We start from the raw sequence: 26,630 nt of genomic DNA, 5'->3' as shown, positions 1-26,630 counted from the left end.
CCTGTTTCATCGTCCCACCCGCACCCCATGTGTCCCCCTCAAAGAGGAGGCCTTTGTAGACACAGCCACGCACCCTGGGTCCGGGTGTTCCTAGCCTTGGCTGTGTCGGGGGCGGGGCACTGCTGCAGGAGGAGCAGAGTGGTGGTCATGAAGCGCACACTGCACCTGTCACTTAGGTGACTTGTCACTTGAGTCCAGAAGACAGCTGGGATTCTGAGGTCAGAAAGCCGACTTCCAGGGGTGGAAGAGAGAAAGTGGAAGTGAAGAGGAGGGGGCTTCTCCTCCAGGGTCCTCCTTAAGGCCTACTTTGACCTTGGCTAGGAAAGAGAAGTCCAGGAGGCCGGGCGCGGTGGCTCAAGCCTGTAATCCCTGCACTTTGGGAGGCTGAGACGGGCGGATCACGAGGTCAGGAGATCGAGACCATCCTGGCTAACACGGTGAAACCCCGTCTCTACTAAAAAATACAAAAAACTAGTCGGGCGAGGTGGCGGGCGCCTGTAGTCCCAGCTACTCGGGAGGCTGAGGCAGGAGAATGGCGTAAACCCGGGAGGCGGAGCTTGCAGTGAGCTGAGATCCGGCCACTGCACTCCAGCCTGGGCGACAGAGTGAGACTCTGTCTCAAAAAAAAAAAAAAAAAAAAAAGAAAAAGGAAAGAGAAGTCCAGGAGTGACCAGGAGGAATTGTAGATGTTTGTGTGTAACAAGGTGACTTCAGTAATAATAAGGTTGGGCCGGGCGCGGTGGCTCAGGCCTGTAATCCCAGCACTTTGGGAGGCCAAGGTGGGTGGATCACTTGAGCCCAGGAGACCAGCCTGGGCAACATGGCAAAACTGTGTCTCTACAAAAAAATACAAGAGGGCCGGGCGTGGTGGTTCACGCCTGTAATCCCAGCACTTTGGGAGACCAAGGTGGGCAGATCACCTGAGGTCAGGAGTTTGAGACCAGACTGGGCAACATGGTGAAACCGTCTCTACTAAAAATACAAAAATTAGCCGGGCATAGTGGTGGGCGCCTGTAGTCCCAGCTGCTTGGGAGGTTGAGGTAGGAGAATTGTTTTAAGTGGGGAGGCGGAAGTTGCAGTGAGCCGAGATCGCACCATTGCACTCCAGCCTGGGCGACAGAGCAAGACTCCATCTCAAAAAAAAAAAAAAGTTCTGCAAAGCCCCTGTTGGCGATGGTGTTGTCCTAACTGGTGTTTGGGTGGCCCTGGGGTTGGGGGTGGGCTGCACCACCTGCCATTGCTTCTCAGGTGCATTGCTTTGAGAACAGGAAATGGGCACCTTTGAAAACAAGGTTCGGACTTAAATGCCCATTTTAGCTTCTTGCCAACCACCTTGGCGGCAGCCTTCAGTGTGAAGGTGGGGCCCCCCTCAGAACGCCCATCAGGTCCTGGATGTGGCAGAGGGAAGACTCAGGGGTGGGTCTGGCCTCAGCTTCATTTGCCCCTCACCAGGAAAATCCTGCCTTGCTCTTTGGAAGAGCTGTTGAGAGGAAAAGACGGAGCTCGGCCCTGCCAACGGAGGGCAGGGTGCCAACGGAGGGCAGGGTGCCAACGGAGGGCAGGGTGGTTTGGGCCAAGCCTCCCAGGTCCGTGCCCAGCACTGGGTTGAGGGCTTGGTGGAAACAAAGCTGAGTCCCCAATGATGGTGGGCTCTTAGGCTGTTTTTGGGTGATATGAATATTGATCTAACGCATTTTTAAAAATTCGTTTGCAGCTGGGCACAATGGCTCATGCCTGTAATCCCAGCACTTTGGGAGGCTGTGGTGGGTGGATCACTTGAGCCCTGGAGTTCAAGGCCATCCTGGGCAACATGGTGAAACTTCATCTCTACAAAAAATACAAAAATTAGCCAAGCATGGTGGTGGCACCTGTAGTCTGGGGAGGCTGAGGTGGGAGGATCACTTAAGCCCAGGAGGTGGAGGCTACAGTGAGGTGAGGTTGCACCACTGCACTCCAGCCTCGGTGACAGAGCCAGACTGTCTCAAAAAAAAAACCAAAAACAAACAAAAAAAACCCAAAGAGGCTGGGCGCGGTGGCTCACACCTGTAATCCCAGCACTTTGGGAGGCCGAGGCAGGTGGATCACGAGGTCAGGAGATCGAGACCATCCTGGCTAACACGGTGAAACCCCATCTCTACTAAAAATTCAAAAAATTAGCTGGGCGTGCTGGCGGGCGCCTGTAGTCCGAGCTACTCAGGAGGCTGAGGCAGGAGAATGGCGTGAACCTGGGAGGCGGAGCTTGCAGTGAACCAAGATAGCGCCACTGCACTCCAGCCTGGGCAACAGAGCAAGACTCCGTCTCAAAACAAAGAAAGAAAGAAAAAGTCAGCCGGGTGTGATGGCTCGCACCTATAATCCCAGCACCTTGAGAGGCTGAGGTGGGTGGATCACCTGAGGTCAGGAGTTCAAGACCAGCCAGACCAACACAGTGAAACCCTGTCTCTACTAAAAATACAAAAATCAGTGGGCGCCTGTAGTCCCAGCTACTCAGGAGGCTGAGGCAGGAGAATAACTTGAACCCAGGAGGTGGAGGTTGCAGTGAGCCAAGATTGCACCACTGCACTCCAGCTTGGGTGACAGAGCAATATTCCGTCTCAAAAAAAAAAAAAAAAAGAGAAAAATTCATTTGCAAGGCAGAGCCTGCAAAAACCAGCCTCAGTGACAGAAGGAAGAGTCAGTGCGTGTGAGCATGTTAGACTTGACTCTGCCTCGAGGAACTGCTCCTGGACTGAGAAACACTTTTGTCCTCAGCTGTCAGATCTTCATGACGGCAATTTGGAAGACACCCCCGGTCGTTCCGACTGGAGCTGCAATGACTGCTCTCTGGGTGGCATGAGCTGTACAGTGGCTTCCTACACACCGAAGTCAGAGTCCAGAGAAACTTCATATAGTAGACGCCCTGTCACCAAAAACCCCAATTCTTGTCATAAAACTGGCCAGCTGGGCCCCTATGTCCCCGGAAGCCAATGATGTGGACATGTAGCCTGAGGACTCGAGGATGATGGAGGAGGACCAGACACCCAGGGCTGCCGAGTCCTTCCTTACTCCCATGGAGCCCCTGAGACTGGCAGACATGTGCCAAGCAGAGCTCGAGGGGCATGGCCACCACCTACGTTTGGGAGTGACAGAGAAGAGGGGCTCAGAATCTCCTCCAAGAGGAAGCTGGAGCCCTTCCTTGCAGAGCCTGAGAAAAGGAACAGGAAGCAGCAGTGCGTGGCCTCATCCAAGACGGGCAGACTCAGTCCAGGAAGGGGTCCCAGCCCAAAAGGGGCAGGGGCTCCTCTGATCAAAGCTGTTGTCAGTGCACATAAAAAATGTCTTTAGGGGCTGGGTGTGGTGGCTCACACTTGTAATCCCAGCATTTTGGGAGGCCAAGGTGGGAGGATCTCTTCAGCTCAGGAGTTCGAGACCAGCCCGGGCAACATGGTGAAACCTCATCTCTACAAAAAATACAAAACTAGCCGATGTGGTGGTGAGTGTCTGTGGTCCCAGCTGCTCAGAAGGCTGAGGTGGGAGGATCACTTGAGCCCGGGGGGTTGAGACTGCAGTGAGCCATGATCATGCCACTGCATACCAGCCTGGGCAACGAGTGAGACCCTGTATCTACAAAGAAAAATGTTTTTAGGGGCTGAACTCAGTGACTCACGCCTATAATCCCAGCACTTTGGGAGGCTGCGGTAGGAGGAGCCTTTAATGCCAGGAGTTTGAGACCAGCCTGGGGAAAATAGCGAGATCCCATCTCTATAAAAAATACAAAAATATGGCCAGGCACAGTGGCTCGTGCCTGTAATCCCGGTACTTTGAGAGGCTGAGGAAGGAGGATCACTTGAGGCCAGGAGTTTGAGACCAGCCTGGCCAACATGGTGAAGCCTTGTCTCCACTAAAAATATAGTAATTAGCTGGGCATGGTGGCACATGCCTGTAATCCCAGCTACTCAGGAGGCTGAGGCAGGAGGATCACCTGAACCCGGTAGGTGGAGGCTGCAATGAGCCGAGATCACACCACTGCACTCCAGTCTGGGCGACAAGAGCGAAACTCCATCTCAAAAACATAAAATAAATAAATAAAGACATTGAGATGCCAGAAGGCCGTTTCCACGGGTGTAGCACACTCGTCACCTCCAGCACCGTGAACGTGAGACGCAGCCAGCCAGCTGTATGGGCCACTGCCATTGCCACCACTGGCAGATTGTGTGGGAATGGATGTGCTAGGGTGGCGATGGGCAACTCCCTCATCCGAAGCAGGAAACTCCCTTGTCTGGAGCCGAGTCCTGGGGCCCCGGCCAAGAACACGAGCGGTTGGGGTTTTTTTTTTTTTTTTTTTGAGACAGAGTCTCGCTCTGTCGCCCAGGCTGGAGTGCAGTGGCCAGATCTCAGCTCACTGCAAGCTCCGCCTCCCGGGTTCACGCCATTCTCCTGCCTCAGCCTCCCAAGTAGCTGGGACTACAGGCGCCCGCCACCTCGCCCGGCTAGTTTTTTGTACTTTTTAGTAGAGACGGGGTTTCACCGTATTAACCAGGATGGTCTCGATCTCCTGACCTCGTGATCCGCCCATCTCGGCCTCCCAAAGTGCTGGGATTACAGGCTTGAGCCACCGTGCCCGGCCTTTTTTTTTTTTTTTTTTGAGACAGGGTCTCACTCTGTCGCCCAGGCTGGAGTGCAGTGGTGAGATCGCAGCTCACTGCAGCCTCCACCTCTTGGGCTTGGGTGATCCTCCCACCTCAGCCCTCAAGTAGCTGGGACTACAGGTGTGCACCACCATCCCTGGTTTAATTTCTTGTAGAGACAGGCTCTCACTGCATTGCCGAGGCTGGTCTTTAACTCCCAGACTCCCCAAGTGCTGCGATTACAGGCGTGACCCACTGTGCCCAGGCCCCAGGGCTTCCAGAGCCACATCTGGCTGCGTCTGTGTCTGAGAAGGGGTCCGAAGGTCTTAATTCATGAGTGCTGTGGCCGCTCTGGAGCAAACTCATGATGCAAGCGAGGTGGGGAGGGGCATGGCTGGCGTGGGCTGCCCTCCCGGGGCTGCGTGGAAGGCAAGGCTCTCTGCCCCTACGAAGGTGAGAAAGAGGAGGCGGAGTCGGCTCATGCTTAGTGTTTTATTTCCTCAAAGGAGCCCTGCCGTCGGCCTTCTCAAATACCTCCTGGTATCCTCCCAACTTCCACCACTCCCAGCCGTCAGATTCCATTCAGCTTCCTCCAACCTCGAACCAACCACTTTCTTGTCACAAGCTCAGACCTTCCAAACATTTTAATAATGAATAAATGTTAAATAACAACTTTCACTATTACAGAAAGGGGCAGCTAGAAAAGTTTAGTTCTACTCTGTGCACAAGACCGCGACACCCCGCTCGTAGAAGCTGCGAGGATCCTCCTTTGTAGCAATTTCAAAGTCGACGGTGAAAATCAGGTCTGCACGGGTGAAGTTCAGGTACACAGGTAAGGTCACCTGCAGGAGAAGCAGAGGGGTTTACTGGTGGCTTCGGGGAAAAGTAAGAAAACTGGAAGACTGCCAGGGACAGCTGATGGGGGCCCTGGCAAGAGAGAGGTTGGGACAGGTGCAAAATGGTTTTGCTCGAGGAACCTGACTTCCAGGTGCAAGCGGCACCCAGGGGTAGAAAGGAGGCGCCTCTGCCCGTGGTTACTGCAGGGGTCGCTGCGGGAGACCCCGGAAAGGCGGCGCTTCCTTACCACACTGGCCTTCTTCTCGGCGTTGGTCTGCTTGAGCCAGCGCAGCTGCGTCAGGGGGAGGGCGGTGGAGATGGCGCTGGACAGCGACAGCTTGTTGTTGCTGCACGTGGCCCCTTGAAGTTTCAAACCTGTGAGGCGGAAGCCAAAACCCAGGCTGAGGTGACCACGACAGCCACACAAACCCCGTCACAGGGCTCCCAGAGGCTGCCAAACACAGCGGCTCCACCCGAGCACCAGCGGGTCACCCTAAGTGCGTGTATCTGGGAACAGTGGTCTCAGGCCACCGAGGTCACCTGCAGAGAAGAGCCGGTATTTCCTGTGAGACTCCACTCACCCGTGACTCCAAAGCTGCAGGCGTCCAGGGTGGCGCCCTGGGAGGTGGTGACGTTGACTTCCAGGCAGAGCTCCTCCAGGGACCAGCTGTTGGCCTGGGCCACGTACTGCCTGGTGGCCGTGATGTACGCCTCCGGCACGAACAGGCCACCCAGGCACACGTGGATGTTCTGTGGAAAGCGGCAGCCCCCGGGGGAAGGAGCTCAGGTCAGACCTGGGCCCTGTGTTTGTCCCCAGAGCCACTCCCACCCCAGCCCAGGACAGCTGCTGGCCACCCCAGACTCGTCAGGAGCGCCTTCACCTTTAGCTCCTTGGCGCCACCAGACGCAGCTGCCAGTGAGATGTTCTGCAGCTGTTTGATCCTCTCGCTGAAGTCGGACACCCACTGGATGACCGTCATGCCGGCAGGCACCGTGTAGTGGGACCAGCTCCGAGGCAAGATCCCTGCAGTCAAGGCACAGAGCGCAGGGCGTCAGCTCTCACAACTGCCCCAGCACAGATGCGGCAAATCTGCAAGTGCTCTGGCATCCTGGCTGCCCACACAGGCGGCTGGCGGCTCCACCTGCTGCCTTTCCCAGGCTGCGCTTTATGCCCCGGGCGCCGCCCTCACCTCCGTATCTGCTCTAACTCAGGCTGGTCCAGAGCATGTCTCAGAACCGTGAAATTTCTAGGGTCAAATTAGTCCAGGTGTGTCTGTCTGGAGGACCATAATCACATTCAAGTAAAACCGTGGCTATAAACTCATGTCACACAAGTGGCTCAGTGTTCCTGGTGATTAGGGCTTTTTGGGCAAATAGGAGGATGCTGGGGGCTCCCCACAACTTTGGACAAGCCCCCCCATGCCTGCCTGCCTGCCCCTGCTTTTCCACTGTCCTGGGAGATGGCCATTCTTCACAGGCCGTAACCTACTACCGTCTGTCACTGTCCTGGACCACCACATTCCCCATTCACTGTCTTGGAAGACCCCTAAAAAAACTGTAGAAGTTGCGTAAAGATTTTGGTCAACATTCAGCGAACCAGCACAGAAGAAAAACAAATTCTTCAGCATTTCCAGTCCCTGCCCCTCCCCCCGCCCACCTTGAGGGTAAGAGCACAGAGCTGCTCTCAGAGGCAAACCCCCAGGCCTGCTGTCCGCAGGCACGTGGGGCTGTGTGGCTAGGCTGGGCCAGGCTGTGGCCCCAGGCCAAGGTGCCCGCCGGAGGCCACACCGTAAGTCGGGCGTCTCACGCACCTTTCACCAGCTCATTGATCAGCGTGCGCAAGTAGTTGGTCTGCTTCTTCTTTCCTTCGCACACCTGGACCACATCCGCGAGGTCCTGGCGAACGTCCTGAAGCAGCTTCGCGCCCATCTTCACTTCTCTCTCAAAGAACCTGAACAAAGGATCCTAAAATCGTTCAGAAGGGTGAAGAGAAGTTAGGAAGAGGTTCTTTCTCCAGCAGAAAGATCAAACAGAAGTAACTCGGCCTCCGGGGAGAGCCCCAGAGCTTCCGACCTGTCCAGAGCCATGGACAGCTCTGGCAGAGCGTGACTTGGAATCGAGCTTGTGCGAGGCTGAGGCTGCTCGGAAACCCGCCGAGGCCCTGCCTGAGTCGCAGCTCTCGGGGCCCTCTCGGGAGGAAGGGCTGCGGTCGCTCGCTGTGGAAGCTGTCTGCCTATCTCGCCGTCTTCTGAGTATTTTCAGGCCACTTCAAAAGGGCCAACTCATTTTGCCCAATGCCTGGGCTCAGCTAGACACCTGCCCTGAGGTGACATGGATGTGAGCACGTTCCGTCCGGCACAATGGAACCAATGATCCACGGAACGATGGTCTGTGACCATATCCAGCACCTGGGACCTTGAGACCTGGCCGGCCCGCCACCCTGCAGCTACCTTGATATCCAGCACCTGGGACCTTGGGACCTGGCCGGCCCGCCACCCTCCAGCTACCTTGATATTCTCCACAGTGCGCTTGAGGTGGCTGAGTGTCTGGGGGATGAGGTGGAGCCAGTTGGACGCGGTGGTGTGCAGTGTCCGCATCCAGGCAGGGCGGCCGTCAGACGTGGAGTCTGTCCTCGTCTTTTTCTCGGTCTCTGCGTAGGCCAGGTCGTCCTCGTCCTCCAACATCTGCATCTTCAGCATCTTACTGATCATGTCCACACCTGGCCCATAGTCCCACAGTCACAGCAGGAGGGAGGGAGGGGACGGGTAAGAAATCACAGAGGGAAAAAGGACTTGAATGTAAAGGCCATGTGGTGAGTCTGCACTGGGAACTGCAGCAATCTGAAAGGTGCTCAGTCGTATATATATATAGAGAGAGAAAGAGAGAGAGAGAGATGGAGTCTCGCTCTGTCACCCAGGCTGGAGTGCAGTGGTGTGACCTTGGCTCACTGCAACCTCTGCCTTCTGGGTTCAAGCGATTCTCCTGACTCAGGCTCCCAAGTAGCTGGGATTACAGGCACGCACCATCAGGCCCAGCTAATTTTTTTGTGTGTTTTTAGTGGAGACAAGGTTTCACCATGCTGGCCAGGCTGGTCTCGAACTCCTGACCTCAGGTGATCTGCTCGCCTCGGCCTCCCAAAGTACTGGGATTACAGGCATGAGCCACCATGCCTGGCCAGTCGTATATGTTTTTAAAGCACAGAAAACGGCCTGACCAGAAAGCTAACGAAACAGATACAGAAGAAAAAACTGTTACCAGGTCAAGTACATGACTCTTAAAACTGACCCACCAAGACAGACACAGTGGCCCACACCGACAGTCCCAGCACTGTGGGAGGCTGAAGCGGGAGCATCTGTTGAACTCAGGGGTTCAAGACTAGCCTGGGCAACATAGTGAGACCCTCATCTCTACAAAAAATGAGAAAGCCAGGTGTGGTGGTGGCACCTGTGGTCCCAGCTACTTGGGAGAGTGAGGTGGGAGGATTGGCTTGAGCCCAGGAAGCTGAGGCTGCAGTGAGCTGTGATTGCATCACTCGTCTGAGTGACAGAGCAAGACTCAGTCTCAAAGCAAAACAAAAAAACTGAACCAGCAGCCTGAGTCCAAAGACTCAAGGAAGGCTCTTCAGGACCCTGGGTTCACTGCGACACCTGGGCCAAGCCCCAGCCCGCTTTGTGCCCGACCATGAATGAGTGCGTGCTCGAGAGGGGCTCCAGGAGGGGGTGCCACCTGCCCTCTTAACTCAGAAAACTGGTCGCCATGGTGTCCCTTGACCTGTGACTGCCACCATGTGGCTGGGATTACCCCGAGCCTTGTGGTGCCTGTAGTGTGCTCCAGCCCCGCCCAGGTCACCTGGCTTTCCCTCCGGCCCCGCCCAGATCACCCGGCTTTCCCTCCAGACCTGCCCATGGCACCTGGCTTTTGCCGTCTCTGGGATGTGACTGGTGATGATGCGGGGCAGCTGGATCTCTGGGTTAGGGCAGCTCCCCTTTCCTGCCCCGACACAGAGTGCTGAATGTCAGGCTCCCAAGAGCGCTGCCTCTGGGACTTGCACCGCAGGGAGGCAGAGCCTGGGCCTCGCTGCTGTGCTCTAAGTGGGACTGGACTAGGTGACGGGTGTGCTGTCCCCTGCACAGTGCTGGCACAGTACGGGGCTCAAAGAGCAGACATGATAGGCCTGAGGGGTCCTTCACAGGGACCCAGTTGTGCAGGGCCACACTGGGGCTCCCGGCATGTGACACCCAGTACTAAGCACAAGCCTCTGTAGGAGCCAATGCCCCTGCCCCACCCTTGGAAGCATGCTTGGTACCCAGGGCTCCAATTCTCCTGGGCTTCCTCGCCAGCTCCACATGACTCAGCTGCCAACCGTCTTATGTGTTCATTCTGAATGGGCAGCTGGGTTTGCGGGCCCAAAGCTGGTCTACAAGCACATCCTCCGTGGGAGACGGCTGCTCTCACAGGAGGCACAGATGCCCTGCAGGGTGGCCTCGGCTGAAAGTCAAGCCCCATAACTGGAAGTTCTGCCTACCGGACTAAAGAGGTGGCCTGATACTATCCTGTTAACTAGCCGTGAGCTTCAGCAACCCCTTTGTCTTCTTTGCTTTTCGTGATTTTTCCCCGTAACAAAAAGTCGAGATTTGATCAGCCACTGTCAACCCCATGTGTAGTGCTTGGAGGCTTTGTGAAGGCCAACTGCTGGGCCTGTCCCTAGTCCTGATGGAGTGCGTCTGGGCAGAGCCTGGGAACATGCATTTCTTTCTTTCTTTTTTTTGAGACGGAGTCTTGCACCGTCACCCAGGCTGGAGTGCAGTGGCGCGATCTCGGCTCACTGCAAGCTCTGCCTCCTGGGCCCACGCCATTCTCCCACCTTAGCCTCCCGAGTAGCTGGGACTACAGGCGCCCGCCACCATGCCCGGCTAATTTTTTTTTGTATTTTTAGTAGAGACGGGGTTTCACTGTTGTTAGCCAGGATGGTCTCGATCTCCTGACCTTGCGATTCACCCGCCTTGGCCTCCCAAAGTGCTGGGATTACAGGCGTGAGCCACCGCACCCGGCCGGGAACCTGCATTTCCAAGAAGTTCTGGGGAGGTTACTGCTGCTGGTTTGGGAGCCACACTGTGAGAGACACTGGGTTAGAGAATTTTTAAGGTCCCTTGTGGCTCACAGCACTTGAAGTCTTGAAGAAAACATCTTGTAAGTGAAAAGGAAAAAAAGACTGCTAAAAAATTCTAGGGAAGATGAATGGTTTTAAAATATCCCTTAATATCAGGTACTTTTCAACTCTTGAAGAAAAAAAAAACAGTTTTTGTTTTTTGAGACAGAGTCTCGCTCTGTTGCCCAAGCTGGAGTACAATGGTGCATTCTCAGCTCACTGAAACCTCCGCCTCCCGGGTTCAAGCGATTCTCCTGCCTCAGCCTCCTGAGTAGCTGGGATTACAGGTGTCTGCCACCACACTCGGCTAATTTTTGTATTTTTTGTAGAGATGAGATTTCACCATGTTGGCCAGGCTGGTCTCGAACTCCTGACCTTAGGTGATCCACCCACCTCTGCCTCCCAAAGTGGTGGGATTACAGGCGTGAGCCACTGCACCCAGCCTTTTTTTTTTTTTTTTTTTTTTGAGACAGAGTCTCACACTCTGTTGCCCAGGCTAGAGTACAGTGACGTGATCTCGGCTAACTGCAACCTCCACCTCCCAGGTTCAAATGATTCTCCTGTCTCAGTCTCCTGAGTAGCTGCGATTACAGGTGCCCGCCACCATGCCCACCTAATTTTTGTATTTTTAGTAGAGATGCGGTTTTGCCATGTTGACCAGGCTGGTCTGGAAATCCTAATCTCGAGTGATCTACCCGCATTGGCCTCCCAAAGTGCTAGGATTCAGGTGTGAGCCACTGTGCCCAGCCAGTAACTGCTTTTCAATATGAGATGAAAATCTAAATGTTATTTCTAGGCTCATTTACATAAATATCAAGGCTCTTCTCTAGAACTGAGTTGATGCTGCAGAAAAGACCCCTGTTAGAGCCAGTTCTTTCCTCTGCCTCCCCTCCGAGTGGAGCTAGGAGTAGCTGGAGACTGGCAGGGAGGCCGAGGCTGACAGAGCCACACCCAGCATAACCAGGGAGGGCCCTGGGACAGCAGTGCACACTCACCCTGTGTGTGGGGACCCTTGCCACCCACCCTGCGTGAGGGGAGGACCCTCGCCACCCACCCTGCGTGAGGGGAGGACCCTCGCCACCCACCCCATGTGTGGGCACCCTCGCCACCCCCCCGCGTGTGGGGAGGACCCTCATCACTCACCCTGTGTGGTAAGGAGGACTCTCTCGGCGTTGTTGGGCAGGCCCAGCCAGGAGGGCGTCTGGGTGTCAGGGAGCAGCTCCACCCACTGCACAAACTCCTCTCGCCTAGAAAACCAGTGCGTTTGGAAACGATGTTAGAGGCTACCTCTGAGTGACACCAGACGCTCTGACGTCACAACTGTCTCCATTCCAGCAGGCAGCAGCATACCTGATGCCATCTGGCATTTGAATGTCTTTATGCCCGTCAACCTTGCATGCCAGCTTAAATTCACTGTCGAAACTCCTGGTTGTGAACAGGCGCTCCAGGAAGGTGTTGAGCAGACGTTGGTCAAACTCGTTGTCCACGCGCCCGCCATAAATGGACTGGGCCATCAAGGTCTTTAGTGCAGACCACGGGATCTTATCCGGTGAGATGTTCTGCCTGCCCTGGGGGAGGAAAAGCAGGGTTCGTGTGTGGTCGGAGGCGGGCATGCCCGGGGCTCCCTTTCGAGGGGCACAGCTTTCCTCCTCACTCCCCATGGCCCGCTAGGCTTTGGCGGTCACGAGCGGTCAGCTCGCTCTTCCAAGCTGAGGCTGGCCTCTCAGCACCACGCCCTGCAGTGTCCTTCCCAGGTGCACATCTGCTGCCTGTCCTGGCACAGCCCACACTTGCCTTGGCTGTGTCGTCCAGCCACGTGTCCACTGTATCGCAAGCTGACCGCAGGTCAGACTCTCCAAACTCATACTTCTTTGACCACCCCAGTGGTGCATATCGTAAGCGTTCTTGGATGATGGCATGGAACCAGGCCAGCAGGAAGTACAGGCGGGCACGCTCGTTGGGAGACTGGGTGAGGAAAGTGACCGAGTACAGTCATTAGACAGCAGCACTTCTCCAAGAACAGCGCAGAGGCTAGGTCAGAGTCAAAGCTTTACAAAGAGCTCTCCACATCCTGATGATGGCAGCAAATTCACACGAGTACTGTTGCTAGGAGAAAAGTATGCCAACTTTTCTATTAATAGAGATGTCATCCAATGAGGCCATCAGAGAATTTATTCAGCCAATAAGAAATCTACAGAATGGCCAGGCGCGGTGGCTCAAGCCTGTAATCCCAGCACTTTGGGAGGCCGAGACGGGCGGATCACAAGGTCAGGAGATCGAGACCATCCTGGCTAACACGGTGAAACCCCGTCTCTACTAAAAAATACAAAAAAAAACTAGCCAGGCGAGGTGGCGGGCGCCTGTAGTCCCAGCTACTCGGGAGGCTGAGGCAGGAGAATGGTGGGAACCCGGGAGGCGGAGCTTGCAGTGAGCTGAGATCCGGCCACTGCACTCCAGCCTGGGTGACAGAGCGAGACTCCGTCTCAAAAAAAAAAAAAAAAAAAAAAGAAATCTACAGAAGACAGAGTTTCTAAGAATGTCAGAAAAGGTGGATATGGCACAAAATAGAACAGAATTGACAGAACGAAACCCCTGCCCTTCTCTTGCCCAAGAGTCTTGGTTTTCACTTGGCACCTGGGAGGGCTCGGCTTGGTCTCCGGGGGCCTGTGCTGGGGGAGAGGAGATTGTCCGCCACCTGGGGACACAACGCTGAGTCCCAGCTTCTCCATGGGAGAAGCTGCTCCTCTGGGACCTAATCACACCCCATAATCAAACATGGCTTTTACTTTTCAACCTGCTCACAGGAAGGAAATTTTAGAGAGAGAGACAGGATCTCACTATGTTGCCCAGACAGGTCTTTTTTTTTTTTTTCGCCCAGGCTGCTGGAGTGCTGTGGCCGGATCTCAGCTCACTGCAAGCTCCGCCTCCCGGGTTTACGCCATTCTCCTGCCTCAGCCTCCCGAGTAGCTGGGACTACAGGCGCCCGCCACCTCGCCCGGCTAGTTTTTTGTATTTTTTAGTAGAGACGGGGTTTCACCGTGTTAGCCAGGATGGTCTCGATCTCCTGACCTCGTGATCCGCCCATCTCGGCCTCCCAAAGTGCTGGGATTACAGGCTTGAGCCACCGCGCCCGGCCAGGTCTTTTTTTTTTTTTTAGATGGTATCTCGCTCTGTCGCCCAGGCTGGAGTGCAATGGTGCGATCTCAGCTCACTGCCAACCTCCGCCTCCTGCATTCAAGCAATTCTCCTGCCTCAGCCTCCCCAGTAGCTGGGACTACAGGCATCCACCACCACGCCTGGCTAATTTTTTATATTTTTAGTAGAGACGGAGTTTCACTATGTTGGCCATGCTGGTTTCAAACTCCTGACCTCAAGTGATCTGCCCACTTAGGCCTCCCAAAGTGCAGGGATTATAGGAGTGAGCCACCACACCTGGCCTGCCCAGACAGTCTTGAACTCCTGGGCTCAAATGATCCTACTGCCTCGACCTTCAAAAGTGCTTGGACTACCAGTGTAAGCCACTATGCCTGGCCAAGGAAGGAAATTTTACCTACAGCCGAAAAGCAAAAGCACCTGTGCAGTTCACTGCATGGCACTTCTGGGACGCCCAGGGACCCACTTCTGCATTTGGTGATGGCACTGGGCTTCAGCTTCTATGGAGAAAGCACGCCAGGAGGACAAGGTGCTTACCTTGCATATCCGTGAGACGGGAATGCTGCTGAACGTCCTCAGCATGTTGGCCTTCACCCCTGGCGGTGGCTCGAACACAAAGATGCGGCCCGCACGGAGCAGATTCACCGGCACCTAAGGGAGAGCGCGGCCCCCGTTACGGCTCGGGTGTGGACACGGGCGCCGACAGGACTGCCACACCAGCCTGCAACGTCTCCACCCCTTTGACTACCCACCTTGGGGTTGATCTCCATGGTGAGGAAGAGTCGGAAGCAGGCATGCGGCTGCAGGGAATGCAACTTCTTTTCCAGCTGCATCAGCCACCCAGGGGCCAGATGCACATTCTTCAGCATCACCCACCTGCACACACAACGTGAGAGTCACACAACACGCCAGGCTGCCTGCCTGAATGCCTGGGGACTAAGGCTTTCTTCAGCCAAAGAGAACAGGCCTACCTGCCCGACTTCACAGCGGTGTTGATCGCCTTATCTGCTTGGTTAAAGCCTTCTGCAGAGCCTGGCGCAAGGAAACTTAGTGTCAGCAGTGGCAGCCGCGGTCATCAATGCCCACCACGAATCCTGCAGGGCTCCAGCCCATGAAGCCCATCAAGTGCCCTTACCGATTGCAATTGAAGTGATCTGCGTGTTCTGCTCGGCTGCAAGGTCCTCGACATGCCCACTGGCGTCGTAACCAGGCACAGAGCACATTAAGACAGGAGTGTTGGGCTTCACCTGCAAACAGAGAAGGCAGAAGTTACAGCGGTGCCAGCAAATAGTGTGTACCTGTCAAGGGAAAGGAGCGCCCCGAGTGAGGGGCCTGAGATGTTCTTTCGGGGTCCAGAGGTGTGGGCACCACACAGCCGGTTGAGAATCTGCAGCGAGCTCCTGGTCTTAGGAGCAGACTGTAGCCTGGAGTGACAGGAGACGCCAGGGCTGCTGACAGCTGTGGTTGGGGAGGTGGGCGTGGAGTCTCTTGAGACGCCTGGGCTGTATCAGGACATTACCTCTGTGCCCACAATGTGGGTCAGGTCGAGCGGCTGCTCCATGATGGACATGAAAGACTCCCCAAGGTTTGTTGAAACAAACATGTGGGCCATGGCCAACAGGCGGTCGGGCCGGAAAGCCTGGATCAGGAGCAGGCGGTGGATGGCCTGGCCAATGGGTGCTGAAACAGGTACAGAGGGGTGGGTGCTGGGTGGAAGCAAGGACTTGGAGACACCCTCCCCTGCCTGCAGCGTTCTTCCCAAAGCACCCCACGCAGTATTTCAGGATCAGCTCAAATCAGGAAATTCAGCCACATCTCCTGTGCCTTCCGTGAGCCCTCATAGGACGCACCTATGAGAACACTTACCACCTGGATGTCTCCATAGGACAAGGTGCCGTTTGCTGATTTTTAAATTACTACACTAACACCTGCTGACTTCCTGAAAACACCTGAACGTACTCAGGAGGGGGGTCCACGCTCTGCCCTCCACAGTCCGACACTTCCCCTCAGCCTGGCTAGCCCAGGGTCTGGCTAACACACTCAAAACCGGCTGATGGCATTCCATTCCTCTGCAGCGTGAATACAGCCAGTTAACTCCTTACCATCAGGCAGGAGCTCCCCACCTAGTTCTCTTATGGTCTTCAAGCATGAGATGAATAGGAATTGGAAATTTCTGATCTACCTCTAAGCCAATACCTATCTAGAAGCGATCTCCCTAAGTGGTTTCCTTAAAAAGTTTAACATTGAAACACTTATCTTGGGCATCAGTGACCACTCACTCAGAGGCAGGTCTCTGTCTGCTGCCCAGGCTGGAGCGCAGTGGCGCAGTCGCAGCTCATGCAGGCTCGAGTGACCTTCCTGCGTTAGCCTCCCGAGTAGATGGGACTACAGGTGTAGCCAAGGCTGTATTTCTTGTAGAGATGGGGCCTCCCTATGCTGCCCAGGCTAGTAACTTTGCATGTTTTGAAAGCATCCGTTTAAGCAGCAAAACCCAACTTTACATTCAGGTTCAGAAAGAAAATCACAGCGGGGCTTACTTGCAGGTGTTTCTTCACTCCAGAGGTAGGGCACGGTCTGCTCCGGGGAGCTGCTGTCCAGCCAGATGCCAAATTGCTGTGGAGACAACAGTGGAAGCACCCATGGGGCAGGGCCGGCCTCGGGGGACTGACGCAAGAGTCTGACGCGAGAACGCAGACACGACATTCTGGGTTTTATTTTTATTTTTTTGTTTTTGTTTTTTTGTTTTTTGAGACGGAGTCTCGCTCTGTCGCCCAGGCTGGAGTGTAGCGGCGCAATCTCGGCTCACTGCAAGCTCCGCCTCCTGGGTTTACGCCATTCTCCTGCCTCAGCCTCCTGAGTAGCTGGGACTACAGGCGCCCGCCACCGCGCCCGGCTCATTTTTTGTATTTTTAGTAGAGACGGGGTTTCACCGTGTTAGCCAGGATGGTCTCGATCTCCTGACCTTGTGATCCGCCCGCCTCGGCCTCCCAAAGTGCTGGGATTACAGGCGTGAGCCACCGCGCCCGGCCGACATTCTGGGTTTTATACAACATGCGATTCCTGACATTTCCTGGGAAAAGGCCGACATTTTTCACTGGGAACATTCAAAAGAACAATCACCTCGTCTGCCTGAACCTTTGCAATCAAGTCCTTAAACGCGGGAAGGCAGCTCAGCCTCACCACCGCCTCCGCCTGCTCCACAGTCAGGCCCTGGATCCTCGGGGTGGAGCCAGCACTCAGGACGATCTCATTTCCTCTCAAGAAGTGCTGGAATTCTGCATCGTAGGTGGGCTCCCTGCGAAGGGTGCAACAGGTTAGCTAGGGTCCCTCATGTTCATTCCCACTGTCACTAAAATAACAGTTGTGATTTAAAGAAAAGAAAAGAAAAAACAGGCCAGGCACAGTGGCTCATGTCTATAATCTCAGCACTCTGGGAGGCCAAGGCAGGCAGATCACTTGAGGTCAGGAGTTTGAGACCAGGCTGGGCTGCCAACGTGATGAAAATCTGTCTCTACTAAAAATACAAAAAAAATTAGCCTGGGGTGGTGGCAGGCGCCTGTAGTCCCAGCTACTCAGGAGATTGAGGAAGGAGAACTGCTTGAACCTGGGAGTTGGAGGTTGCAGTGAGCTGAGACTGCACGACTGCACTCCAGCCTGGGAAACAGAGGGAGACTCCATCTCAAAAAATAAAAGAAAAAATAAAAGCACGTATCTGATCATGAAACCCTTGTGGGCCACCAGCAAGATGGCATCCTCCTGCGGGCGTGAGTGCTCTTACCCCACGGTGCCCTTCAGTTTGATTCTCGCCAGCAGCATGGCAAAGGTGATGTGGTCCTGATGCAGCATGCCTCGAGCCACTCGGTTAAATGCCACCTGGGACAAGAGCAGGAGACGATGTTGTTCCATAAGAGAAGCAGCACCCTGCTTCCCCCCGCCGGGGAGCGGCTGAGGACCTCGCTCTCTACCTGGAAGAGGTCCTTCGTTATAATGGACAGGCGCTGTGTGTGGTCGGTGACGCCCTTCAGGTTCGGGTTCTCATATAAGACGTTGTGATAAATGTCCAGGAAAAACTGGAGGGAGTACTGGTACAAGAAGTGTATCTGAAAGGAAGCAGTGGGCAGCCGTGAGGCAGCTCCCCTGGCACCCGCCGAACTTCTGCGTGGCCGACGAGCTACTGTGCGGGGCCGGCCAGCCTCTGTGCCGCCAAGGCACCCACCTGCTTGAGGGACTCCATGGTGAAGTAGATGCTGCTGCAGGCGGTGGAGAGCGGGAGGTACTGCTGGGACACGGTCTCCACCTCCTGCATGACAATGTCCGTCTCCTCAACTTTCCTGGTGACCTCTGCAGCCTCTCTCTTCAGGTTCTCCAGAGTGGTTATGATGGTGTCGTCGTCCAAAATGCGCCCTTTCACCTCGTTCAGAGCTTGTAGTAGAGATTTTTCCAGCTGACGCAAACGGAGCTGAAATTCCCCTTAAATGAAAACATCCAGAGTTTGCAATAATACTTCAGAAGTGTTTGCCACAAACGTGGAACATCCTAGTCACTTAAAAGTTCAGCCCCTTCACCTGTACCAACCATCTAACAGCCACAGGTCCAGATCCTACCTTGAAGTTTAAGAAGATCAGATCGTTTCTCATCCACATCAGGTCTTTCTGCTTTAAGTACTTCATTTAGACACTGGCTTTGTAAACTGCTACGGGTGACTGTGAAGTTTACAAAAGTAACCCGGGAACAGAGATCTGGTGGGAACTCGACCTGCCAAAATAGATAACAGAACAGTCTGTTTTAATTCAGCTTCAAAACCAAATCCTGCCAGATTTCCCTGAAGAAGAGTCCCATTCCTTACAGTTGGATCCCGGGTGGACAGGAAGATGACAAACGATGGCGACAGGTCTATGTCCTGGTCCCCGAGGGTGATCAGCACTCTCCCTCCTGTTCGCCGCACTTCACGGTTCAGCACTGGGTTCAAAACTGGATCGTAGCTTTCCACATCCTGCACAGCACACAGGTGGAACTTGATGGCCAGGGCTTTGTAACTTTATCTTCACCCAAATGCTATGTTGCTGTCCTACTTTAGATAAGCATACCTTCCCAAAAGCCACCCACCACTTGTGTATGGTGGCCACTAGCTATGTGTGGCTACTTACATTTAAATTAACTAAAATTGGCCAGGCGCGGTGGCTCCCGCCTGTAATCCCAGCACTTTGGGAAGCCAAGGTGGGCGGATCACGAGGTCAGGAGATCGAGACCATCCTGGCTAACATGGTGAAACCCCGTCCCTACTAAAAATGCAAAAAATTAGCCAGGCGTGGCAGTGGGTGCCTGTTGTCCCAGCTACTTGGGAGGCTGAGGCAGGAGAACGGCGTGAACCCGGGAGGCGGAGCTTGCAGTGAGCTGAGATCACGCCACTGCACTCCAGCCTGCGCGATTGAGCGAGACTCCGTCTCAAAAAATTAACTAAAATTAAAAACTCAGCCAGGCATGGTGGCTCATGCCTGTAATTCCAGTACTTTGGGAGGCTGAGACAGGCAGATCACTTGAGGTCAGGAGTTCAAGGCCAGCCTGGCCAACATGGTGAAACTCCATCTCTACTAAAAATACTAAAAAGTTAGCTGGGGGTGTTGGCACATGCCTGTAGTCCCAGCTACTTGGGAGGCTGAGGCAGGAGAACTGCTTGAACCTGGGAGGTTCAGACTAGGAGACAGAGCAACACTCCGTCTCAAAAAAACAAACAAACAAAAAATTAAACACTCAGTTCCTAGTCACACTAGCCGTGGGAAGTGCTCAGTATAAGCCACCTGAGACTAGTGGCTACCACACTGGAGAGTGTGGACCATAAAGCATTCCTGCCCCTGAAGAAAGTTCTGGGGGACAGTGCTGATACAGACCCTCTGAACGGCATTGTATTTCATTTCTTAAATTTTTTTCAATTTGCATAATGAATTCATCTTGTTGCAAATCTGATGCTTCCTAGTGACCTTACATGCTGTATTTAAAAACAAATTTTTAACTTTTAAGTTCAGGAATACAAGTGCAGGTTTGTTACATAGGTAAACTTGTCATGGGGGTTTATTATACAAATTATTACACCACCCTGGTTATAAGTCTAGTACCCATTAGTTGTTTTTCCTGATCCTCTCCCTCCTCCCACCCTCCATGCTCTGAAAGGTCCCAGTGTGTGTTGTTCCCCTCTATGTGTCCATGTGTTCTCATCATTTAGCTCCCACTTATAAGTGAGAACAACTGGTACTTGGTTTTCCACTTTTGCATTAGTTTGCTGAGGATAATGGCCTCTAGCTCTATCCATGTTCCTGCAAAGGAACATGTTCCTTGTTCTTGTTTCTTGAACATTTTTCTAGTTCTTTTTTTTTTTTGAGACGGAGTCTCACTCTGTCACCCAGGCTGGAGTGCAGTGGCGTGAACTCGTTTCACTGCAGCCTCTGCCTCCCAGGTTCAAGCAATTTTCCTGCCTCAGCCTCCCGAGTAGCTGGGACTACAGGTGTGCACCACCACACCCGGCTAATTTTTGGATTTTAAATAGAGATGGGCTTTCACCATGTTGGCCAGGGTGGTCTTGATCTCCTGACCTTGTGATCTGCTTGCCTTGGCCTCCCAAAATGCTGGGATTACAGACATGAGACACCACGCCTGGCTGTTTCTTGGTTTTCATGGCTGTACTGAATATAATTTTTTTTTTTTGAGATACAGTCTCTTTCTGTCTCCCAGGCTGGAGTGCAGTGGCACAATCTCGGCTCATTGCAACCTGTGCCTCCTGGGTTCAAGTGATTCTCTTGCCTCAGCCTCCCAAATAGCTGGGACTACAGGTGCCCGCCACCTCAACCAGCTAATTTTTGTATTTTCTGTAGAGACGGGGTTTGGCCAGGCTTTCTTGAACTCCTGACCTCAGATGATCCACCCGCCTCGGCCTCCCAAAGTGCTGGGATTATAGGCATGAGCCACCTTGCCCCACCACTGAATAGAATTTTAAATGCAAATAATGATTCTGCCAAATTTATCTATTATAGAACCATCTCAAAGCTTTATCCTTCTGATACAACGTGAAGTCTTACAAAGTTGAAAACTAAATGCAGTCCCCAAAAAGGAATTCACTCTTGAATGCGGTGTTTCAAGAATTCAAAGGTCAACACCAACCTGGACCAGAAGGGGGTTCCCAAATCGCAGTGCACTCTCTAAGTTCTTCCTGAAGGCGTCATCCAGGAAGCTGGTCCGTGTGATCTTACGATCCTTATATTCATTCATAATGAATTCTGTGGCCTGTCCAGAGGGGTCAATGATCAGGGGATACCTGAGGATGAGGCCACAGAAGAGAAGGTTGAAACACTGAATGGGAAAAGCACAGGATCATGGTCAGCCAAGTCCCTGATGAGAGGGACAGGCTGTTACCGCCACCCGAGGGTGCTTTCCAGAGACGCTTTCAGGTTTACCAACAAAGCTTACATGCTTAATGCTAACATCACATCATCCTTTTGAAGAATTATTGGCATGAGGAGGTAGCTTGAGTCACATACCAGGAGGGCCATGGTTAAAAATCCTTTTTCTTCTGGGACAATCGTCCTCCCTTAGCATCTGGCACTGTTAGAATAGCTTTTTCGTATTTACGATCCTTCTAGACAGCCGGTATCAACACCGACGCTGAGCAGCACCAAGGGATTAACTTTACACAGAATTTAAATTGCCAGGGACTGTGTCAAATTACAGACACTATCTCAGGTAATCCTCCTAACAGCCCTACGAGGCTGACACTGTTATCAAACCACTCTACAAATGCGGAAAGAAGGGCACAAAGAAGCTAATGTGAAGTACCTATAGTCTAGCCAGTTAAAACGTGGAAAAAACCTAGCTGGTAATACACACAAGCTTCTACAAAACTCAAACTATCAAAGGGCATATGCTGAGAAGAACCACGCTGCTCTGCCTTTTGGACCCTGTTCTTTGGTCCCCAAAGTCCCTTCCCCAGGTGATGGCTTTTACCAGTTTCTCGTCTGTCTTTACAGAGAAGGTCTAAGCATTTACAGACACATGTGTCAGTGTGGGTGTTGTGGCCTCGGGGGAGGCCTCTACCGCCTGCTCTGCACCTGTCCAGCCTGTATTCGAATGTCCTGTAAAGACTGCCCAGCACCGCAGCGTGGTGGGCCCTCAGGAGGACCATCTGAGTTATCTCCAGTCTTCAGCTGGGACACACTTGCTCTTAGATTAGCCATTTTGTACACAGGCCAAGCTACTGTTGAATGAACACCTAGAAGTGGAACTCCTAGGTGAAAGGGTCATTTAGGCAAATCTAGCCCTGTGCACAGGGTGTACTGATCGATTCATATTCTTGTTGGCGCCACCTGGTGAGACATGGCGCCCTCTCAGCACCTAGCCCATCTTCACTGCAGTTACGTCCCAGTTCTTATTCTCTCCTTCCTAAACAGAAAAACAGGCAGCACTTCCCCTTTAACTAGCTATTTTCAGTTCTTGTAACAGAGGACTGTTTGAATGTCCACCCCCAAACACAACCCTGCCAATCAATTTTATTTTTATTTATTTTATTTTTTTTTGAGATGGAGTCTCGCACTGTCACCCGGGCTGGAGTGCAGTGGCGCGCTCTCGGCTTGCTGCAATCTCTGCCTCCCGGGTTCAACTGATTCTCCTGCCTCAGCTTCCTGAGTAGCTGGGACTACAAGCGCCTGCCACCACACCCCACTAATTTTTTGTATTTTTAGTAGATATGTTGGCCAAGCTGGTCTCAAACTCCTGACTTCGTGATCTACCCGCTTCGGCCTCCCAAAGTGCCGGGATCACGGTGTGAGCCACCGTGCCCAGCCTATTTTTATGTTTTTTTGACATGGAGTCTCGCTCTGTTGCCCAGGCTGGGGTGCAGTGGCGTGATCTTGGCTCACTACAACCTCTGCCTCCTGGGTTCAAGAGTTTTTCCTGCCTCAGCCTCCTGAGTAGCTGGGATCACAGGCGCACACCACCACGCCTGGCTAATTTTTTTGTATTTTTAGTAGAGACAGGATTTCACTATGTTGGCTAGGCTGGTCTCAAACTCCTGACCTCACGTGATCCACTGTGTCTGGCCCCTGCCAATCAATTTTAGAAGGTTACAAGAAGCATTCACTGCAGAATAACTCAGACACTTGACAATAAAGAGAACAGCACACGCCCCACCGTCAGAGGAGCATCAAGCTGCCAGCACTGTATGCCCACGTCCCATTTTCTAGTCCTCTCTTCAAACAAGGGTGTATTTTGAACAACATTCAAGATCACCACCCACGTTCTTCCCGAGCCTCTCCTTGGCACCCGAGCTCGTACCTGTTGAACCGTTTCAGCATGATGGCGTTTTCTGTGCACAGGTCATCAGCAGGCAAGGAGCTGGCCTGCCAGCGAAGACGCTCATCCGCATTGGAAAGGTATTCCGTCCTGGCAATATCTGTACGGAACTGAAAGGCAAGGCCGTTACCTTTCCTCCTCTTCGAAGCCACAGATGGGGCGTTCTAACTGTGCACTAAACACCAGCTTGCCTCACACTGCTCGCACATCCTTTCTGAACTCCCCGTGATTCTCACCTGGATGTTGGCCTGCTGGAGGTGATGGGACCAGGTAGTGAACAAGTTCTGACGCATCTGCTGGTCAAAGTAACCCGCGTAGGCAATGAACGCAGCCGACAAGAGACAGTCCCCAGCAATGGTGGACATCTGGTTTTTGAAAGTTTCACTTGTTTTTTCCCATCGTTCACGTTCAGCAGACAAGCTCTTCAGAAGAGCAGTGCTTCGGTTTACCTAAAAGGAGAACCGAACAAGATGCTCAGGGATCAGGCCTTTCAGGATTTATACCGAATCCTGTAAATTGGTTCATCCACATCATGTGCAGGGTTTTGGGTGGGTTAGAAACGTGCCCAAGTTGTTCACAATCCCAAAGGAGATAAGACCCAGATCATACATAACTAATGACCACACACGACTCAGAATCTCAGCGGGGCAGAGGCTGAGTGCGGAGTGAGGCCTTCAGGCAGCAGAGCAAACAGGTCTGGCGCTGCCAGTGGGGGATTCAATGGCTGTAAAGCATCCAGTTTGTATCAATCTATCCGAATTAACAACACTTAGTGAATAGTGAATACTCAAGTGTGTATTATTTTCCAGGGAAAAAAGTGCTCTGGGCCCTTACAGATGTTACAGAGCGAATTCACTGAGGCCAGCATGGTACATGCAGCGCGTGTTAAAGTGTGTTAATCTCTGCTTCCACGGCAGGAAAGACTGAGGATGAATGATGATAATCTTACTTTTGCCTCGACAGCAGCCAGATCTGCCTTGATAGCCTGGGCCTCTGAGATCAGGACGGCGTATTCCTCCTTGTAGCGGGCGATGCTGGCTTCCAGGTCTCGGATCATCTGCTCCACCTCGTTGGCCTTCTGCTGGTTGTCCTTGGCGTCATCTTCCAGCTTCTGCAGCTCATTGCGTAGGGGCTCCACTCTCTTTAACATGTCTGCATAGTTAAGCTGGGAAGAACCAATTGATAACTGTTATTTAAGTGACAGAAAATGAGGTTATCTTTCACATGGGAGCTCTTGGCTGTGTTAATCACCTGTGCGATTGCCCATTTCACCATAGGGCCGCAAGCCAGGGAAGCCCGATTAACAATTTCGTAATTGTAACTTGGATTGGACATGTAATTTTTCTTCATCTTCTCCCTTATGGCGTCACTGTAAGAGAGGAATGATATTTCTAAGCACATGCGGGACAAAAGCAAGGAAGAGTTTTCATAAAGTTAAAATGGAAGAGACCAGAGCCAGCTGTCATCTCATTGCCCTAGTGACTGACCACTGGGGATGAGCGAGACTGACCCTTGGTTCTCAGGCAAAAGCTGGAAATGTGCTCTCAACACTTGAACAATTTCTTTCTTTTTAAAAAGCGAGACAGGGTCTTGCTCTGTCACCCAGGCTGGAGTGCAGTGGCATGATCTCGGTTCACTGAAGCCTCGATCCCCTGGGTTCAGGCAATCCTCCCACCTCAGCCTCCCAAGTAGCTGGGACTACAGGTGCATGCCACCCCACCCAGCTCATTTTTGTATTTTTTGTAGAGACAGGGTGTCACCATGTAGCCCAGATTGGTCTCGACTCGTAGGCTCAAGCACTTCACCTGCCTTGGCCTCCAAAAGTTCTGATTTTAGAGCCGTGAGCCACTGTGCCTGGCCTGAACAGCCGAAAGTTCTGGGACTGGAGGCGTGAGCCACCGTGCCTGGCCTAAACAACTAATTTCAATTTCTGGCAATACCTTGGCACTTCCACTTTCTCACCTGATCTCCTCTGCAGAGAAGTTGACGATGGTGGGGATGAAGTTCTCCCGCATGATGATGGAGCGGATCTGCTTCCAGTCCGTGGTGCTTTCCCCCAGCAGCAGGCAGATGGACTCCAGCGCCAGCTTCACCGCAGCAGGAGGGTTGGCCATGGACCTCACCTCCACCAGGTGCTGCTTCTTGATCGACTTCACAGCTGAGTGGCAGCAGGAGTGGATGAGGGTCGATGGGTGGGAGAAGACAGAGCAAAGCATGGTGAGAATGAACCAAACAGTCAGGAGCTCCAACTCCAATGAGAGAAAGGACAGCTAGCTGCTCAGAAGAGCTAAGAAATGAGAGACTTTTCTGTATTAAACCCTCTGGAATAGGGTAAGTAGCTGATCTCTTAAATGATTACGAAGATCTTACAAAATGCAAGCATTCCTTAAAAAGCAGGATATTACCTTTAATATTTATTTGAGACAATAATTTATTTGAGACAGAGTCTAGCTCTGTTGCCTAGGCTGGAGTGCAGTGGCATGATCTCAGCTCACTGTAACCTCTGCCTCGCAGGTTCCAGCGATTCTCCTGCCTTAGCCTCCTAAGAAGATGGGATTACAGGCCCCTGCCACCACGCCTGGCTAATTTTTTGCATTTTTTTTTTTTTTTTGGAGACAGAGTTTTCGCTCTTGTTGCCCAGGCTAGAGGGCAATGGCACGATCTCGGCTCAATGCAACCTCTGCCTCCAGGGTTCAAGCAATTCTGCCTCAGCCTCCCAAGTAGCTGGGATTACAGGTATGCACCACCATGCCTGGCTAATTTTGTATTTTTAGTAGAGGTGGGGTTTCTCCAAGTTGGTCAGGCTGGTCTTGAACTCCCAACCTCAGGTGATCTGCCCACCTCAGCCTCCCAAAGTGTTGGGATTACAGGCGTGAGCGACTGAGCCCTGACAAGAATATTTTTAAGTGTAATTGTGCATTTATTTCATACAATTTCAACAGACATTTTAAATTTGCTACAATTTAGAGGGATGAGTAAAGATGTGGAGTTAACAGTTCTAAAACAATGGCTGCCAGGCACAGTGGCTCACACATGTAATCTTAGTACTTCTGGAGGCTGAGGCAGGTAGGTCGCTTGAGCCCAGGAGTTTGAAACCAGCCTGGGCGATATGGCAAAACCCTGACTGCACAAAAAATACAAAAATTAGCTGGATGTGGTGGTGCGCCCCTATAGTCCCAGCTACTCAGGAGGCTCAGGTGGGAGGATCGTCTGACATGGAAGCCTGAGGCTACAGTGAGCCACGGTTGCACCACTACACTCCAGCCTGGGGGACAGAGTGAGACCCTGTCTCGAACAAAGCAAAACAAAAACAATGGCCCACGACTGCTATACACTGAAAAAGTTTTCCAGGCTGAAACTTTTGTAGATCAATTTTAAGTAATTATTTAGAAGGTGAGAACTACATTAAATTATCATCCAGGCTGGGTGCAGTGGCTCAAGCCTGTAATCCCAGCACTTTGGGAGGCCGAGACGGGTGAATCATGAGGTCAGGAGATCGAGACCATCCTGGCTAACACGGTGAAACCCCGTCTCTACTAAAAAATACA

At 52.8% G+C, this 26,630-nt stretch overlaps 1 non-coding gene across 1 annotated transcript in view; it reads right to left on the bottom strand.

Annotated features, from left to right (window-relative positions):
• Positions 1-5,085: 5,085 nt before the first annotated feature.
• The window catches only part of LOC101925930 (cytoplasmic dynein 1 heavy chain 1), a 93,997-nt gene continuing 72,452 nt past the window's right edge, over positions 5,086-26,630 (bottom strand). The window contains exons 52-78 of the transcript XR_006699912.2: positions 25,045-25,240; positions 24,334-24,451; positions 24,032-24,247; positions 23,319-23,531; positions 23,065-23,192; positions 20,899-21,052; positions 18,593-18,739; positions 18,351-18,501; positions 17,963-18,216; positions 17,712-17,846; positions 17,525-17,619; positions 16,867-17,041; positions 16,284-16,359; positions 15,266-15,426; positions 14,882-14,993; positions 14,718-14,778; positions 14,499-14,622; positions 14,284-14,397; positions 12,388-12,558; positions 11,944-12,161; positions 11,737-11,840; positions 7,952-8,163; positions 7,256-7,409; positions 6,326-6,468; positions 6,026-6,194; positions 5,692-5,819; positions 5,086-5,449 (exon numbers count right to left, since the gene is read on the bottom strand). This is a non-coding gene — a transcript (cytoplasmic dynein 1 heavy chain 1). The remainder of the gene's footprint in view (positions 5,450-5,691; positions 5,820-6,025; positions 6,195-6,325; positions 6,469-7,255; positions 7,410-7,951; positions 8,164-11,736; positions 11,841-11,943; positions 12,162-12,387; positions 12,559-14,283; positions 14,398-14,498; positions 14,623-14,717; positions 14,779-14,881; positions 14,994-15,265; positions 15,427-16,283; positions 16,360-16,866; positions 17,042-17,524; positions 17,620-17,711; positions 17,847-17,962; positions 18,217-18,350; positions 18,502-18,592; positions 18,740-20,898; positions 21,053-23,064; positions 23,193-23,318; positions 23,532-24,031; positions 24,248-24,333; positions 24,452-25,044; positions 25,241-26,630) is intronic.

The sequence above is a fragment of the Macaca fascicularis genome, chromosome 7 (genome assembly GCF_037993035.2).
Source record: "Macaca fascicularis isolate 582-1 chromosome 7, T2T-MFA8v1.1".
Taxonomy (NCBI): Eukaryota; Metazoa; Chordata; class Mammalia; order Primates; family Cercopithecidae; genus Macaca; species Macaca fascicularis.
Note: the sequence above shows the minus strand (reverse complement) of the source record. Positions and strands in the feature narration are given on the sequence as shown.